This window comes from Dermochelys coriacea, chromosome 13 (assembly GCF_009764565.3).
Source record: "Dermochelys coriacea isolate rDerCor1 chromosome 13, rDerCor1.pri.v4, whole genome shotgun sequence".
NCBI lineage: Eukaryota > Metazoa > Chordata > Testudines > Dermochelyidae > Dermochelys > Dermochelys coriacea.
This window is the reverse complement of record NC_050080.1, coordinates 6,228,477-6,246,231: the sequence shown is the minus strand read 5'-3', so window position 1 is coordinate 6,246,231 and position 17,755 is coordinate 6,228,477. Positions and strand designations below refer to the sequence as shown.

The window sequence follows — 17,755 nt, the reverse complement described above, 5'->3', positions numbered from 1 at the left end:
CTTTGCCTGATTGGTCTTCTGTCTGTCTTTCCTCTGCCACCTTCATCCTCTCCCACTTCTCTTCCTTCCTCTGTTCTTTCTCTCTCTCATCCTTCCTCCTACTCCCTTCTTCTTTTCACCCCCCCTTTTCTCTTTTCCCCGACTTCCTTCTCACATCCTCTCCTTTCTCTGCTCCTCTTTCTCCCCCTCCCACTTCTTCCACTTCCAGATCATCGTAAATCCTTTTTGACGTCTGAGCTTTTGTCTCCCTCCTTTCCTGCTGGGACTTTACGCTACCTTTCTGTTTACACTCATGTCTATACAAATACTACATCTGCTAAACCCAAGAAAAATGCCCCGCTGAGACCAGTTTGCTTTTTGCAGAGCAGACTGTCCTTTTTGACACAACAATGAGTCAGCACCGCCAGGGGAGAAGGACCAGATTTATTCAGAGGGATGGCTTACGGGTTTCCAGAGCAGATGAGTGGCACCAGCTTTTGAATGACACCCTCTTGTAGAAATTAGCTGATGCCAGTCAAGAAAAACTACAATTAGGCTTCCCTGGGAATAGGAGTGGGATAAGGAAAAGGACTGAACATTTAGTGCAAAATGAAGTTTGCTTTGCTTCTGCTCTGCAGTAAGGAACCATATCTCCCCCAACCCCAATGCACTATTTAGAGACTGGCCTGAGGACAGGTTGAGTGTGGTCTTGGACGTCTCAGTTCTCCAGAATCGGGCCCAGAATGACTTTGGGGTCAGCGCAGGGCTTTTATTGTGCCATTGGGCACCTCAGAGGGACCTGGGATCTCACCCTGGTGCAAATGAGTCACGGTTCCATTGAAGTCAATGGAGCTGTACTGGTGTGTGTGAGATCAAAACGGGCCCCTGTAATGTCACTCATTCTTTGAGGCATTCACTCTGACACCAGAGGTCAGTGTCTTTATTAAAGATATTGGGCCAGAACCTAGCCTCTGATCCAGGAGGAACAGCAGGCAGAAGCCCAGCTTCACTGGCCAGTCAGGGACTTCCCACGCTATTCGGATCCTGACATGTCATCAGCCTAACTACTGTGCATCACCCCACTGTTGTGGCTCTGATGTAGGGGGCATGACCAGAATGGAGTGCCACGGCATCTTGGGAGATGTTGCTGCTGGGTACAAGTTAGAGCAGCCCTTATGCCTTATCGCCACATTTGACCCCTCCTTTGGATTATGCAGCACATGGATCCCGGTTATGAACATATGCAAGTGTCCATAAATAACAGATGAAAAGGCTACATCTCCCATGATAAAACTGTTACTATGGAATGTTCCATTACTAAATAGGATCCTGTCCCTATACAAATAAATGGAATCTTAAATCAATCACATGGAATTTTGGTGTCATTTGTGGGTCTGTTCATCTTGTTGGCATGTGCCAACCTATATTTTTCTTATTCTGCCTATCTCTGCCGCTTACCTGTGTCTATGCATTTCAGTTTTACCCACTTTGTAATCCACCATCAATTTCTCTCCGACTCACCGCATCTCATCTTAAGCAAAAGAAGAAAAATTTAGCAGATCCTTTTTTCCCCCTCTTTGCACAGAGCTAATAAAATTCCTCTTTGCATTTTTTCCACAAGTCACCAAATTGTCCCCTTCACTTCTCACCTAGAGCAAGGAGAGAAATTTTAATGAGTTACCAGCTTCCTAGTCCCAGTTACTGTTTATTATTTAGCTGCATTCTCATCCACTCTGTGGGGGGGGGGAGTTTGCAATTGCACCTTTTGTCAGTTGGTTTCTTATTTTACTTCTTCTAACATTGATTCTAGCCCAGCTCCTGTTGTCATCAGTCTGGTTTAATTTTATTCCTATGGTACCTTCTCTGCTCTTGGTACCTTTGGAAGATGGATTTGCCCTAATCCCTTTTTGTCCTGGTGGTATAAGTGGAAAGGCTAAGCTAGGATTTCCCAGTAATGTAGCATGAGGACACTGCTGTGAAAATAGTGATTTCACTAATACAAGATAAGTATGCGGTAGAGGTGATTAGTAGAACAGATTCATAATGAATCTTCCTGAGTCTGTAATTTTGTCCGTTGTCATACTAGCAGCACTGAAATGCCTAAGCACAAGAGAGAGAGACTTGAGTGAAGGGAGATATGGAAGCCATACATCAAAATTTCCATGTTTTCTGGGTTTATCGCAATCTTACTGACCCTTTCATTTTAATATCATGGGTTCAGATTTAATGTATAGTACTGGGCATGGCTTTGGAAATGGATAATCTCTGCTTATGGCATTTTGATTCAGTTTCTATAGAGATTAAAATAAGTTGTCCCCGAGACTCTCCGTCCATGTCTGAGGATGATTATCTCCCCCCCTTCCCCAGGACCCTATAAGCTCACCTTGCTTCCACAAAGCTACCTCTCTAGATTTTAATACAGGCTGGATATTGGGCAAGGCACAGGGAAGGCAGGATATTCTCCTGTGGAACACAATGTGGGATGGCAGCACAATAATAGAAGGAGTAGTTCAAAAGCACAGAGCCATATCTCTGAGTCTGGCTGACTAGCTCTAAGCCACCTTTCCACTCCCAGGACTCTTAGCCCTCAAAGGCTGAACCAGCTCCTGACATAACTAAGGATAGCCTTAGAGCTGCTCTAAGTTACACTGGCTGGACCTCTAGTGATCATTCTGCCAACCTGAGAATCAGAGGAGGCTCTGCCCCCTCACATCTTCAGCCTGCCCAGAAGTATCCTCTGTGCTGGGGCAGTGGGGTTGGAGGGGTGGGCACCATAGAACAAGGGGAGGTTGCTGGTGCAGAGAGGTGCCACTGAGTTTACTGAGGGAATTAATGGTGAACTCTATATGTCTGTCTAATCGCACATATATATATACATATATATATAAAATAGTTGCTCCCAAAAGACAACTAAGCTTTACCTCCATAAACTGCTACTGCAGCTGGGCATGTCACAGCTGAATTTCATGCCTACATATTAATTTCCAGGTGCATTTCTGTCTGTTTTTTTCAAATACACAATATAAAGGTCATTCAGGTGTTTCCTCATGAGTAACGTTTTGAGTGCTCAGAATTCCTGCATGACCCTAACTTTGTATGCAAACTGAAGTCTGCAAACAAGGTCTAACAGTGTAGCTGGGAAGGTTTTCACAGCACTGGGAACACTAGGAAACCAAAAGATCATATTTAAATGCAAATCTCCTGAGTGCCCCAAAATATCAGTCAGAGCTATTGTCTTCAGAGTTACAAACCCATGTGCCAGAGAGATGCTTCAGTTTGAAACTTGGGTTGTTGGATATAGAGAATGTCACAAAACGTTGGCCAAATGGAATCAGAAAGTTTGAACAGGCTGATGAAGGCAATGGGAAATTTCCCACCAAACTTCAAAATATTTCCTTTCCCTATTTTCTTTCATCTTTGGTTCTCCCTCCCCTATTCCCACATATGAGGTCCTGGAGGGTAATTGTACGTTTCATGGTTTATGGGGGCTACTTAAAAGTCTTAATCATAAAAGAAAGATCCTGGCCCTGAATTTGCAGAGCGGCCCTTTTTCAGTTTTGCTAAACTTCTGTCTTCACAGAGATTGCGCACTAATATTAATTAGCATGTGGAAGAGGAGCTTTTAGCCTGCATTATTCATCTCTGATTTGATTCACTTCCTTTCATCTGGAAGATAAACAATTCAAAGGCTACCATGATGCTTGGTCTAATGGGATTGACCAGAGGCACGGTCAGTCTTACTCGAGAGGAGAAAATGCTGTGTTATTTGAAGTTATTCAGAAAGTCTATAATGCCCTTCTGAGTCAGCTAGCACTGATTAGACCCATTTTCAAATGAGGTTGTATGAGCTTTTCTCTTGGTGATTCCCATTTAGGATACCACAATGCCTTTCATCCCTGCAATATTGTTTAGCTTTTTAATCACTGAAAGACTAAGGTTCACAGATTCTTAAATTAGGTTTAACAAGGCAGTCATCTGTATACATTTTAATAGAATAATTGATTTTTTAAAATAGCCATTATTTAATAAATGCACCCAGGATAAGCACGTCAATTTTAGCCTATGAATGGGGAATGAATTCTCCCTCCAAACCCACACATTTTGGAGGAGTAACTGACTCAGTGAATAATGTTGGGAACCATTAGGAAAGGGATAGATAATAAGACAGAAAATATCATAATGCCACTATATAAATCCATGGTACGCCCACATCTTGAATACTGCGTGCAGATGTTGTTTCCCCATCTAAAAACGGATATATTGGAATTGGAAAAGGTACAGAAAAGGGTAACAAAAATTATTAGGAGTATGGAACAGCTTCCCTCTGAGGAGAGAGTAATAAGACTGGGACTTTTCAGCTTGGAAAATAGGTGACTAAGGGGGGATATGATAGAGGACTATAAAATCATGACTGGTATGGAGAAAGTAAATAAGGAAGTGTTATTTACTCCTTCTGGTAATACAAGAACAAGGGGTCCCCAAATGAAATTAATAGGCAGCAGGTTTCAAGCAAACAAAAGGAAGTATTTCTTCACACAACACACAGTCAACCTGTGGAACTCCTTGCCAGAGGATGTTGTGAAGGCCAATACTATCACAGGGTTCAAAAAAGAACTTGATAAGTTCATGCAGGATAAGCTAATCGATGGCTGTTAGCCAGGATGGGCTGGGATGGTGTTCTGTTTATTCCCTTTGGGGCACCTGGCATTGGCCACTGTTGGAAGACAGGATACTGGGCTTGATGGATGTTTGATCTGACCCCGTATGGCCATTCTTATGTTCTGACCTGGCTTTATGGCTTAGGTCACAAGTGGGGCTGAGTTTGATGGTCTCATCCTACTCTCTAGTAAATGTCTGTCCACAGCACAATCACAAAACCACCGTACAGTACAACTTGCATGGGATGGCCTTCCACTGACATTACTAGCAGGTTATGTTTGAATCAGAAGTATACATGCATTAGCCAACCAGCATGGGGGAAGACTGCACATTCCCTAGTGCCATCAGGTTGTCACTTTCCACAAAGGGAATTGCTAGGAACAAAAGGGTCATCAGCTTTGCATCAAGCTAAGCAATGCTGGAGACTTTCATAGTCACTAACTATAGTATTTTGTTCTTTAGTTTGACTTGTATGATGGAAACTTAACAGGCTTGTGTTTCTGTTTCTTGGTGTTCATGTTTCATGCATCACTGCTTTAGTCATTCTGATGTCCTCCTATACAGACTGGGTATAGCCTTCGGCAATAATACATTATTAACCTCCTCTTTCTGGGCACAAGCAATCAAAAATTAATAAACTCACAGCAAGTATTTCAGTTCAGCTAACTCATTTTGTCCTCTTTTTCCCAACTAGCACTGTCAATACAATGCATTTGTGGAGCTGCCAGAACCTCATTGCAGTGGAAGTGGAATTTTGCCATTGAGTAAAAAGTAAAAGGAGGGAATTTTCAGTACAGAAGCTTTATCAAAGTTATTACTCAATACTAAAAATACTTCTTTACCAGGAGGATGTCAAATCCTATCTGTCTAGTCAGGAAAATATGGACCTATATCTGAAGTTTTATGGATTTTTTTTTAAAAAAATCATTCGAGTATTAGATTCTTGTGTCCCTTTGTGTTCCATATTCTAAGCAGCCAGCTAGAGTTCTCCATTCGACTCTCACAAGAGAAGATTAAATTTAAACTCTGCACCTCATCAATAAATCTTACTCACCTAATTTTTCTCAGGACAATGCCTTTGCAAAAGAGCATGTGTGGGATTTGCAAAAGCAGCATTAGCCTAGCTGTGCTCCTGTTCCATGCTAAAACTTGCACTGACTTGCCTGGGAAATGGATTGGGCTAATGCAGAGTGTTTGTGAAAATCTCACCCTGTGAGTGTCCTGCAAAGAAAACAGTCTGACAATTTATAAAACTTTCCCAGTCCTGCTTATCTCCTATCTTTCTCTGACCATCAAAGCTCCTCTGAACAGAGGAGTTACACTCACCCGATCAGGGAACAGAAACAATAACACATGGCATATATGACCAGTGATGACTAACCATCAGAGCTTGAATGTGTGCCCTGGATACTTGCTGATCCATTCACACTGGCTAAAAAAACCCACCATCAAGTACATTTGAAGAACGAGTAAATCGGGAATAGCTCCCATAGTCTGTGGGCAAGAAAAGACTACATGCTTAATTGTGACTAATTTATTTAACTTTAATTGCAGGGCACAAAAACAGAGACTGGGTTGAGGCCACATTACAAATCTGGCCATGGATGTGCCAGCCAAATGCTGAACAGTTGTTCATTGTTAAATAACCTGATCCCTAATGGCAATAAAATCCATCTGCTGATGAGATTTAAAACCCGAAGGACAAATGTAAACTGGGCAGGATAAAAGAATGATGTTGACTAATAAGTCACTGTGGAGATCCAGCTGTGCTGCAGCTGAATTACTGGTGGCTTATTTTTTTAAATGTTATAAAATTAACACATAACAGGGCTGGATTAAGGCAAGCCTGGGCCCCAGGCCACACCACAATATGTCGTCCCTTGTGGCTCCATCCCCATGACTCGGCCCCTGCAACATGGTCCCAGTTTCCAATTTGGAGTGCCAGGGGAACCCCTATTCCTGTCCCAGAGATGCAGGGGCAGAAGCACTGAGGACCCTTCTCCCTGCTCCAGGAGCACCGCTAGGGGGCCACCTTCCCTTTGAGAATAGCAAAGGGAGCAGCAAAGACGATCTGCTCTCCACCTGCTGCATATGTCCACTTGAGTTAGTAGGCTGAGCCCTCTGCGGTCTCTTCCACATCCTCCGCTGGCGTGGAGTTGGCAGAGCCCCCCTCCCCAGCAGTGAACCTTGGAGTTAACCCCTGGAGGCATGCATAGGGCAGGTCACACCTCTCAACTCAATTGTCTCAGGCTCTCTGCAGACTCAAGCAGAGACTCTGCAGACTCAGTTACATGCAGATCATATTTTCAGAGCTTTTCTGCATAACCACAAGGGCTTGAAACTCACTTTTTTTAATTAAAAAATAAAAGAGCTTGAAATTTTGATGCAGACATGTGAGTCCAGGAGCTGGGCTCCTAGGCATGGACCTATAATATCTATGCCTTATGAGGTGCTGCATAATAAAAACAATCAAAGAGGGACGTGATAAAGGAATACCCATAATTCCTGTGTGTTTAAAGGAACTATGATTCTGCTGTCGTGCCTTAATATCTATGCATGAAAGTATCCCGGCATAACCTCCCCGTGTTGTTTTATTACTCAGAGGTGACACAGAACAGAACTGCAGAGGGACTAGGATTCTGTCAATCAATTGATAGATAAGCCATAGCAGATGTGGTGAAGTAACCAGAGAAAAACGTTTAAACCAGCTAGTTAAGTCTCCTGTCCAGCAAAGCCCTCAAGCATGTGTTAAACTGAAGTAAATGGCTACTCATATGCTTACAGTAACATATGCTTAAGGGCCTTGCTAAATGAATATAATTCCACATTGTAATTCTTCACTGTTTAACGCCAAAGAGCAGCTTCACCAATGACCCGCAGGTTGAGGGCTGGCCTTTAACATTGCTACTTCAAATGCCAGCTGAGGTCAGCAGCATTTTTTAAGTTACTGTGACACGCGCGAGGGTGGAATTTCACAAGGCCGACTGAAATGGAGAATCCTGAAAGTACAGCTGCAGGAGGAACAAGTAAAAGACATCCAAGGAAGGCAAATAAGGACAGGTCAGAACAAAGGAAGGTGAGAGATTTTCGCTTGGCCTGAAGAATCCTATACACAAACTCTTATTCTGTGAGGAAATAAGCCATTAGGCCTGCTCCTGCTCCTGCTCCGACTGCAATCAATCAGGACTGGTTCTAGGCACTAGCAAAGCAAGCACTTGCTTGGAGCAGCACAATTCCAGGGGCGACATTCCGGCCATCCTTTTTTCTTTTTCTTTTTTCTGCTTGGGCTGTTGTGCTCTCGGAGCTTGGGGCAGCAAATTTTTTGCTTGGGGAAGCAAAAAACTAGAGCCAGCCCTGCAATCAACGGTAAAATCCCCAGGATTATCATGCTCTTTCCCAAGAGCTCATTGAGTCCTTTGTAGGACTGCTCGGTTTGCAAGTGATATTTGAATACCATCTTAGGAACAGCTCAGGGCAAAATCTGCCTAGCACAGAGTACAAAAGCTAGAACATTTGAGAGGGTTTTCATTAGAAGAACTCAACTTGTGTCTTCTGTTCCCTCTAATTCCTTCAATATCTGGCTGACAGATGCCATATTATCAGGCACGTATGAATAAAGTATTATCTGAATATATTCATTCAACAGCTTAGGCCAGATTTCAGTTGTTTGACATCCTAAAGAATCATTAAACTGCATATGATGAAGAGATTGTATTGACCATCCAAAGGCCAATGTTACATGAATCAATTATCACTTTCTACAATAGCCTAATATTTGATTCACTCCCTGTTAATATGACCTAACGTGGATAGATAGACAGGGAAAGTAGCTGGAGAGTGTGGAAACTTAGAATAGCTCCAGTAGCAACAGACATTTTTCAACATGATATAAACAGAAAATGAACAAGGAATTCTTGGGATTTTTCTAACAGAGACATAAGAAAATTTATATATAGAAATTAATAAATTGGGGTGAGATTCTGTTACCAGGGCTGACAGCTACAATTTAATGGCAGATAGATCTCTGGGTTTGTAATAAGGAGATAATTGGTAAAGGGAAATATTTATCCTTGAAAAGTTGCCTCAAGAAAGGGGAACTTCATCTTCTGAAATTGACATGTTGGCATATGCAACACTTTCACATTGGTGCACAGCAAAGGCAAAATTTTGTAACTCAAACTGACTGGCAAATGGGACAAGAGAATTCCCAACCATTATGGAGGGGGAAGCTATAGGGGATAAAAGAGGGGACAAATTATTCATGAAAATAGGTGGGGAAGAAATACAAATACTGATTTCCTTCAGTTTGGTTTCCCACCTAAAGAAGGTTTCTGGTTGTGGGATTTTTCTGGTAGGTCATTCTAGACGGAGTGTGATCTGGTGGCTGAATGGACCAAGTACTGCTGAATTTAACCAAAATCATACTTATCTATCTAAATTCTATGGTTGTCTCCCTTTGGAATGAATCCTGCTCACCTGAATCATGTAATTTGTCCTATTGAAGTCAATGGGGCTACTCATTGGAGTAAGACCAGCAGGTTTGTACCCCTTACCTTAATGCAGCAACTCTTCTGCATATTGAACTAATAACACACCTTTGTCCCAGTCCTGCACCTGACGCTCTGAAGTTCAATAGTTCTCTCTTCATCAAAACATGCCTCTCTCGCCTTCCTGTACCTCACTAATTCTCACTTCAGCATGAGCTCACCTCTCTGTTATTTTTGGTTTCTTCAAAATCCTTGAATGGTTGTTTTGATCACACCATGAACTCTGATTCATTCCTTAGCATGCTGGGGAAAATAGGGGGCTGGATCTTTCAGGTGGTGTAAATCAACATAGCTCCATGAAAGATGATGAAACAATGTTGATTTACACTAGCTGCAGCATCTGGCCCAGTATGTCTTGCTGGAACCAAATAAGGATTTGATACCTCTTATACTGTCAGTGTCATGATGACTCAGGATACATGGAGGTGGAAATAACAGTTTGGTTGTAGAAAGAACAATTATTATTATTATTATTTTAGAAGAAAATAAAATGATGGGAAAACGTTATTCAATGCTTTTTCTTTGCATCCCCTCTCACAGTCCATGAAAAGGTGTTTTTTTGGAGGTGGGGAAGCTAGGCCTTGTTTGTCTTTAAAATGCCAATCAAGCCAATTTCATCTAATTGTTATGAAAACCTCTATCCTCTGAAAAAATAAAAGGAGGACTTGTGGCACCTTAGAGTCTAACAAATTTATTTGAGCATGAACTTTCGTGAGCTACAGCTCACTTCATCGGATACTCATGAAAGCTTATGCTCAAATAAATTTGTTAGTCTTTAAGGTGCCACAAGTCCTCCTTTTATTTTTGTGGATACAGACTAACACGGCTGCTACTCTGAAATCTATCCTCTGAGTCAATCTAGCAATCTTCCCTCCCCCTTTGTCTTTTTGTACAGTTTGGTCAGTAATGCAAATTAAATGGGAGTTAGGACTCTCATCATCTGCCGTTCACGATGAAAATGAAACAGCAAGAAGAAAGTGGGGAAGCATATTGAAAATTCATAAAGGAGGAATCAGGGTTAGTAGATGGACCATGTCTTCAGGGGAAAAGGCGGTCCAGTAGCTCAGGATTTGGCAGTACAAAGAGGTACTGGATAAGCAGTAAAGGCTGAATTAATCCCTGGTATAACCTCACTGACTTCACAGGAGTTACTCAAGGGTTGTAATTGGCCCTTGATGTTTGTTTCAGTCAAGGCAGAATCTCAATTCCACTTTAAATAGGATTTGGAATCACTCAGTGCTGGTTTGGAGTGCAGAAACAGCAAAGCCAGTTTGACTGCACTAATCCAGTGCCACTTACCTTTTAAGTGTTCTGTAAATATAATCTTGTTTTTCCAGACTCTTATCTACCTCCTTATAAATTAAGAATTGGCAAACATTTCAACTTAGCCCAGGAAGTGGGAGGAGTAAGGGGAAGAATAATACATTTATCTTTCAGTTCTAGGATCAATCCCACCTACATTATGTGTTTTCAGTGACCAAGTTTGGATCTTTGTAGAACTACTTTACCATTTCATTGAGTGAATATCACTGCATGGTTTTTCAGAGCACTGTGCAAATATTATCGCATGTAATTAACGCTCACAACACTCCAATGAGGGGTTGCACATAGGCATTGTTTTCCCTAGATTTATAGATGGGGAAACTGAGGTAGACAGGTTAGGTGAATTGGAGTTTTATGCGTGCAGGGCTTGTAGGATAAATGGGTCAAAAAGTGACTTGTCCAAAATCAATCAATAGAAGAGATGGGATTATAACTCATTAGCTAGGAGGATGGGAATTTCCAGACTGGATCAGACCCAAGGTCAAGCTAGTTCAGCATCTTGTCCTCATCAGTGGCCTGCACCAGATGTTTCCGGGGAAGGTGAAAGGGCTCTCCCCTGAGAACGTTCTGCTCTCAGCCGCCTCCAATTTCCACTTGGGGCATCTCCATCTTCTCTGTCTCCATTGCTTGTAGCTCCGCTGATGGAAGCCGAAACCTTCACGGTCTAATTTGGGATTTGGGTGATACCTTCATCAGAACACTGTCTTTTGGGGTGTGCAGTCTGGGCTTTCTGAAGTTAACCTGGTTAAACTGAAGCTCTCTATAATGGAATGCGGCTCAAGGTACAGTAGCTCTATGATAAGGAACAGGAGACTTCTGTAGTATGGGTGGACTGTTCTTTTCTGATGAGATGTTAGCAGCTCCAAACCTGAGCACTGGGCAAGCTGACGCTCAGGAGCTTAGCGAATGCAAAAGAAAGCTGCCGTATTTCTCCCAGCAGGATTCATACAGCTAATAAAAGCCAGCGCTTAGTGGCTGTTTTTTGTTTTAAAGGAAAAGGGTAAATCCTCTGATGTCAGCTGTGTGTCCCTGGGCAGTAAACGCCCCTACGCCTCAGCCCAGGCAAAGAACTTGCTGCAATGTCTGTTTCCCAGGGCTCAGCCAATTGTTCTTTCCTTTAATGGCATTGGATCTGCCAAGGGCTCTGAAAAAACAAATTGTAAATTCAAATCAGCCATTTCCATCAAACTACTAAAAAAAAAAAGACATCTGCACCCAGGGTATAAAAATGCAGGTGTCTGAAAGAGTGGAGGTGTGTTGTGTCATAAAAATAAAGGGAAGGGTAAAAACCTTTAAAATCCCTCCTGGCCAGAGGAAAAACCCTTTCACCTATAAAGGGTTAAGAAGCTAGGATAACCTCGCTGGTACCTAACCACAATGACCAATAAGGAAACAAGATACTTTCAAAGCTGGAGGGGGGGAGAAACAAAGGGTCTGTCTGTGTGATGCTTTTTCCGGGGACAGAACAGGAATGGAGTCTTAAAATTTAGTAAGTAATCTAGCTAGATATGCATTAGATTATAATTTCTTTAAATGGCTGAAAAAATAAGCTGTGCTGAATAGAATGGATATTCCTGGCTTTGTGGCTTTTTGTAACTTAGGATTTTGCCTAGAGGGATTCTCTATGTTTTGAATCTAATTACCCTGTAAGGTATTTACCATCCTGATTTTACAGAGGTGATTCTTTTTACCTTTTCTTATATTAAAATTCTTCTTGTAAGAAATTGAATGCTTTTTTCTTTGTTCTTAAGATCCAAGGGTTTGGATCTGTGGTCACCTATGCAAATTGGTGAGGATTTTTATTAAGCCTTCCCCAGGCAGGGGGGTGCAAGGTTTTGGTGAGGATTTTGGGGGGAAAGACGTTTCCAAACAATGCTTTCTCAAAAATAAACCCACTTAAACATTTGGTGGTGGCAGTGGAAGTCCAAGGGCAAAAGGTAAAATAGTTTGTACCTTGGGGAAGTTTTAACCTAAGCTGGTAAAAGTAAGCTTAGGAGGTTTTCATGCAGGTCCCCACATCTATACCCTAGAGTTCAGAGTGGGGAAGGAACCTTGAGAGGTGGGGATAGAGAGACAGAAGTGGCTGACTGTAGACAGGGCCTGGAGTCTTGAGATAATGGAACCCCATTTGGTGAGGCATTATTGATAATTTGCCAATGGCCTGAGCCTCGATCAGAGAGACCAAGATCTCTCTCTCCAAATAGAGGGAGAAAGATGCACAAAGACCAAGGCCTAGTCAGGAGCAGCCTGCCTGCAACAGATAACTGTTCTGCTAGATTGCTTTGCGTAACCAGCCACGGCTTAAAGGATAAATGTAGAGGCCCTGTATTCATGTAACTTAATGCACTTTTAGAAATGGAGGCAGCAGTGATGTCAACCCGTGACTTTCTCTGAGTTTGCACTGCAGACATTTCCGCATGGGGTTGTTATTTTTTCTTTAGCAAAATAAAATTGTGGTGCTGGTGCAGAAGGGAGAAGATTCTGTTTCTTGCAACAGAAAGTAACTGGTCCCTTCACAGACAGACTATCTAAGGCCACGTCTATACTACCCGCCGGATTGGCGGGTAGTGATCGATCTATTGGGGATTGATTTATCGCGTCTAGTGTGGATGCAATAAATTGATCCCTGATCACTCTGCTGTCGACTCCGGAACTCCACCAGGGCAAGAGGCAGAAGCGGAGTCGATGGGGGAGCGGCAGCGGCCATCAATCCTGTGCCACAAGGATGCGAAGTAAGTGATTTTACGTCGATATAAGATACGTCAACTTCAGCTATGCTATTCTCGTAGCTGAAGTTGCGTATCTTAGATTGATCCCCCCCCGCCAGTGTAGACCAGGCCTGAGGTACTTACATTGCCCATACTACTGTAGTAGCTGAGTGTCAACACACCTGGAGGCAGGGCCGTGTTGTTATCCCCATTTTACAGATGGAGAACCGAGGTGCAGAAAAACTGTGATTTGCTCGAGAACACACAGGAAATCTTTGAGAGAGTGGGGACTTAATCAGGTGTCCCGGGTCCCAAACTAGCAACCCTTTACCATCCTTCATTTTAATGCCTTCTTGGGTCTAGAAATCAGATTAATTCATGTTCAATACAGTATGAAGCCCTTTAGTATATTCTATTTCTGCACATTTTGGGGTGTTTTGGATCTAAGGTTTTGCTTCCAATTTTGGATCCTGATTTGAATTTTCCATAGTTGGAGAGAGTTTGGATCTGGGGTTTGGTTTGACCTCGTTCAACTGATAATCATCCCTCAAAAAACCCCCTAAAGAACTGATAGGTCAGACTGCAACAAGCTAAGCATTGTAGGCCAGGTCCTCAGCTAGGGAAAACTGATGTGACTCCATTCACTTTAGTGGCAAATTAACTCAAAAAATATAGAGACAATAATAGCCGTTATCTTCAGACAGTTTTGAGCACTTCTTGTTTTTGTTACATCAAATGGGATCCGCATTCCCTATGCCCTCTTATATATCTAGATCAACAGTCTGTCAAGAAAGCAGCTATTTGATTGCTAACTGTTGTTTATTTTACTTGAATCAAGACACTTGGAATGTTTTAGTGATTTAAGACCTTTAAAGCCAATGGAACAATTCCCCTAGACTGGAATGAAGGTTGGATCAGGACCCATGTCTATATGTTAATTCAACCTGGCGTGGGTTATTATTTACGGAGCACCTTGGATGTACATAGTGGTTTACAGAACAAAGGAGGACACAATAGTTTATGGAATAAGGACCTCATCCTGCAGCCATTTGCTACCATGTGTATTTGATGGTACACACAGTGGGGCATACCCTCAGCTGGTATCGATTGTCATAGCTCCACTGAAATGCATTTTGTGGCATGCCGGACAGTAAGTGGTTCTAGGAGTAAACCTTAAATTAGCATGAGAACAATAGCCTTTCCTATAATTGTTTAGGAGTGAAAGGACAGTCTTATGGCTAAGGCACTTCTCTAGGAATCAGGAGATCTAGCTTCAAGTCCTGGTTTTGTCACTCAGCCCCAGTCTGATCTTGGACAAGTCATTTATTGCTCTGTTCTTCAGTTTCTCTATCTGTAAAATGGGAATAATGCTGCTTTCTTTCTCCAGTCCTATGTCTCTCTTGCCTATTTGGACAGTGTTCAGATCAGGAACTATGTTTTATGTGTATGTACAGCCTCAGCACAATGGGGCCTGATATTGGTTGGGACCTCTAGGCAATATTGTAATAAAACTAATATCTAAAGGAGATGATAATAAAGGGAGGAAATGGGAAAGGCTAGGACGAGGGGCTGAACAATAAGATGATCTGGTTACTGGGGATGTTAGTGCATGCCAGTTTTACTGCATTAAGCCGTTAACACTTTTAAGTGTTCTTTGAATATAATGTTTTTCCTGACTCTTATCTATTATTACTATTATTAACAATGATAATTTGTATTGTCGTAGCCCCTAGAAGCACCAGTCATGGATGGACCCAATCGTGCTACGGTTCTGTACACCCAGAGAGCAAAAAGATGGTCCCTGCCACAGAGATCTTACAATCTAAGTATAACACAAGAGACAACAAATGGATACCAACAGACAGACGGGGATGCACAAAGATACCATGAGACAATATTGATTAGCGCATCTATTAAAAACAAAGGCTTGACAAACACTTTAACTCAACCCAGGTCTTGGTGGTCTCAGTTCTTTTCTGTTTTCATTTATGATTAGAAAATATGTTGTGTTTTGACGCAATTTTCCTTTACAGGAGGTTTAAGCCAGCACTTGGTATCGGCATGTTAATGCAGGTGGAGATTTTAGGATTAAAGTTCATTTTGATTGAATTGTTTACAGAAGTTTTTCTCCAAGTGGCATTTGGGACGAGTATACAAGACTAGGTTGTGTGAAAGACTTGCTGGCTTCTGGGGTGCTGGGAAGCATGATGGATAGCCACTGGTGGCTCTATGCTCCTTGATGTTCCAGACAAGTTTTTGGCTCATTGTTCCAGACCAGCAGATCTCACTTGTCCATGTGATTTCCAGCTGCATGAAAGGATGAGGAAGGGACTGACAGGTTTCATTAGCTGTGGCTTTCTGAACACTCAATTCCTCACAGGAAGCCTCATCGATCCCACCAGCCAGCGTAGGCAAGGCTGTGACTCTAATACTCTGGTGACCCTAGGAACTTTTAGGAAAAAACTTTTCAAGCTAAGCTTCTAGTCTGTCAAACTTGCTTCCCAGATCACTCATTGTGTTTGCATGTCTTGTCTGGTTTCTGTCCCCTGGGATTCCCACAGAGACCATATCTGTCAGAGACAGAGTGCCAGAAAGCTTTGAATTCTGTCACTTAGGGTGTGAGAAAATAACTGCACACATCAGCAGAGTTTGAAGTCACACCACATTATTTTGCTGGGGACAATTAAAAATATTTTTCCACTAGCTGTATGGCTACATTATATGACTTGTGGCCAACCTACTTTCATACTGTGTCAGATTGCACTGCCCCTTACCAGAAATCCTTGCACTAAGCATACACACAAGGTCTTTACTGTACTCATAATATCTATTGCCCATGTTTCTGTAAACTGGCTAGCAATTATTTTCAACATTACACTTACAAGTCTGGGGAATCTGGGATCAAATATCTCTTGTCCTTTAGAGTAGACACAGAGGAGGAAATGGGTGAAAGCTTTGACTTGTTGTGGTAATCATAACTGCAGAAAACACCTGGCGTGAAGTTGGTCCAGTGTTCCAAAATCAAAGGAACTGAACGGTCTGTGACAATATACCTGAGGCCTCTGAACATATGCCCTCTTGGTCTGATGAGAACAGCCATTGTGTGGATGGCTAGCTCAACTTTGAGACAATCAATATATATCTCAATTGCATATGATTCCTGGATGTTATGTTCTGTGTTGAGAGAAGAAGATGGGGTGTGTGTTCTTCCAGACCAATGTTCATTTCAGCACTGGAATGGTCCACTTTTGTAAAGAAGAGCCTTTGTAAATTACAGTGCCAGGAAAGTTACCAAAGCATGAAATTCCTTCTTCACCGTAAGTATATTCAAACTGATTCACTGTCATGGGAAATGTGTTCACTCTTGCTCCTACATCCTTTTTCTTCTGTTTCAATCCACACAAAGCACCTACACGCAAGAATTGTTTTTCTCTGAGCAAACTGAAACTTTGGCATCCGTTCCTACTGCACACTGTACTGACACAGGAATTTCACAGGAAACAGGAGATCCTGCAAGAACACTTCCTTACGAAATGGAGCCACAAAATACTCCTTAGAATTTTGACTCCTTGATTTGCATAACATTGGGCCACATTTTGAAAAGTGTCTCCCACTTTGTACTTGCAAACTTGTGTGCACAACCTTTTGTCCACCCCCAAAAAACGGACTTTGCACGATCACATCCCCATTTTCCCATATTACCTGTGTGAGCAAATGATGGTTTGAACAAATCTAGAGCTGGATTGCTCTTTAAAAAATTGTCCCTAAGGACTTTCCTATCCCTTATTGTGTCACATAGTAGTTATTATTAGTGTTTATTTGTATTTCCATAGCACCTAGTCAGGGACCAGAATCCCATTGTGCTTGGTGCTATATGAAGACAAAACCAAAAGGCTGTCCCTGCCCCAGAGCATCCTGTCTCTTTGTTTTGTCTGGTTTGATCTGAGCAAAAATCCCAGTGGGAATCATGCTTTCATGCAGAAACAAATTTAGGAAACAAACTTGGCTGTTAGTAGCATCCTCCATAGCTAATAGTCTGGATTTTATTATAATCTTGAATTCTTTTTTAATATGAACCTGAGTCAGAGAAAACACAAAATCTCTTTGTTTATCCTTGTTGTGTCTTATTTCATGGCTCTGGAGACTGGATGGGGTTGACCTCTTATGACACACCCTGCTGTGCCAGTAGCAGCCTATGCTGATGGGAATTGGGCCAGTCTCATTGCACACACACCTTTCAGAACAGGAGCCAGATGCCATAAGTGTTTGGGTGTTTCAGACAACCACAAAACTAGGGATGAACCTGCCCCCAAACCCCAGGCCCAAATACCCTTGAATTTGGGGGCTTTTTGGAGTGTGGAACCAGATGGATGCACAAGGGGTGCAAAGAACACTTTGGCGGGTGCCACTTCCATAATGGGGGCAATGCAGAGCTTGCCTCTTCCTCAGAGAGTTCAAGAAGCACGTTCCCTCCCTGAGTTACGGCATGCAGAGGTGGTGTCGAGCCTTCACCATCCATTGGTCCTATATGCACTCTAC

The 17,755-nt window shown here is 42.3% G+C and overlaps 1 long non-coding RNA gene across 1 annotated transcript; it reads right to left on the bottom strand.

Moving 5' to 3' along the window:
- Nucleotides 1–7,820: 7,820 nt before the first annotated feature.
- Nucleotides 7,821–16,958, bottom strand: LOC122456556. Its single transcript, XR_006275488.1, has 3 exons — nucleotides 16,945–16,958; nucleotides 16,838–16,844; nucleotides 7,821–7,925 (listed from the first exon to the last, which is right to left on the bottom strand). It is a non-coding gene; the product is annotated as an uncharacterized LOC122456556 (long non-coding RNA).
- Between the last annotated feature and the right edge of the window lie 797 nt (nucleotides 16,959–17,755).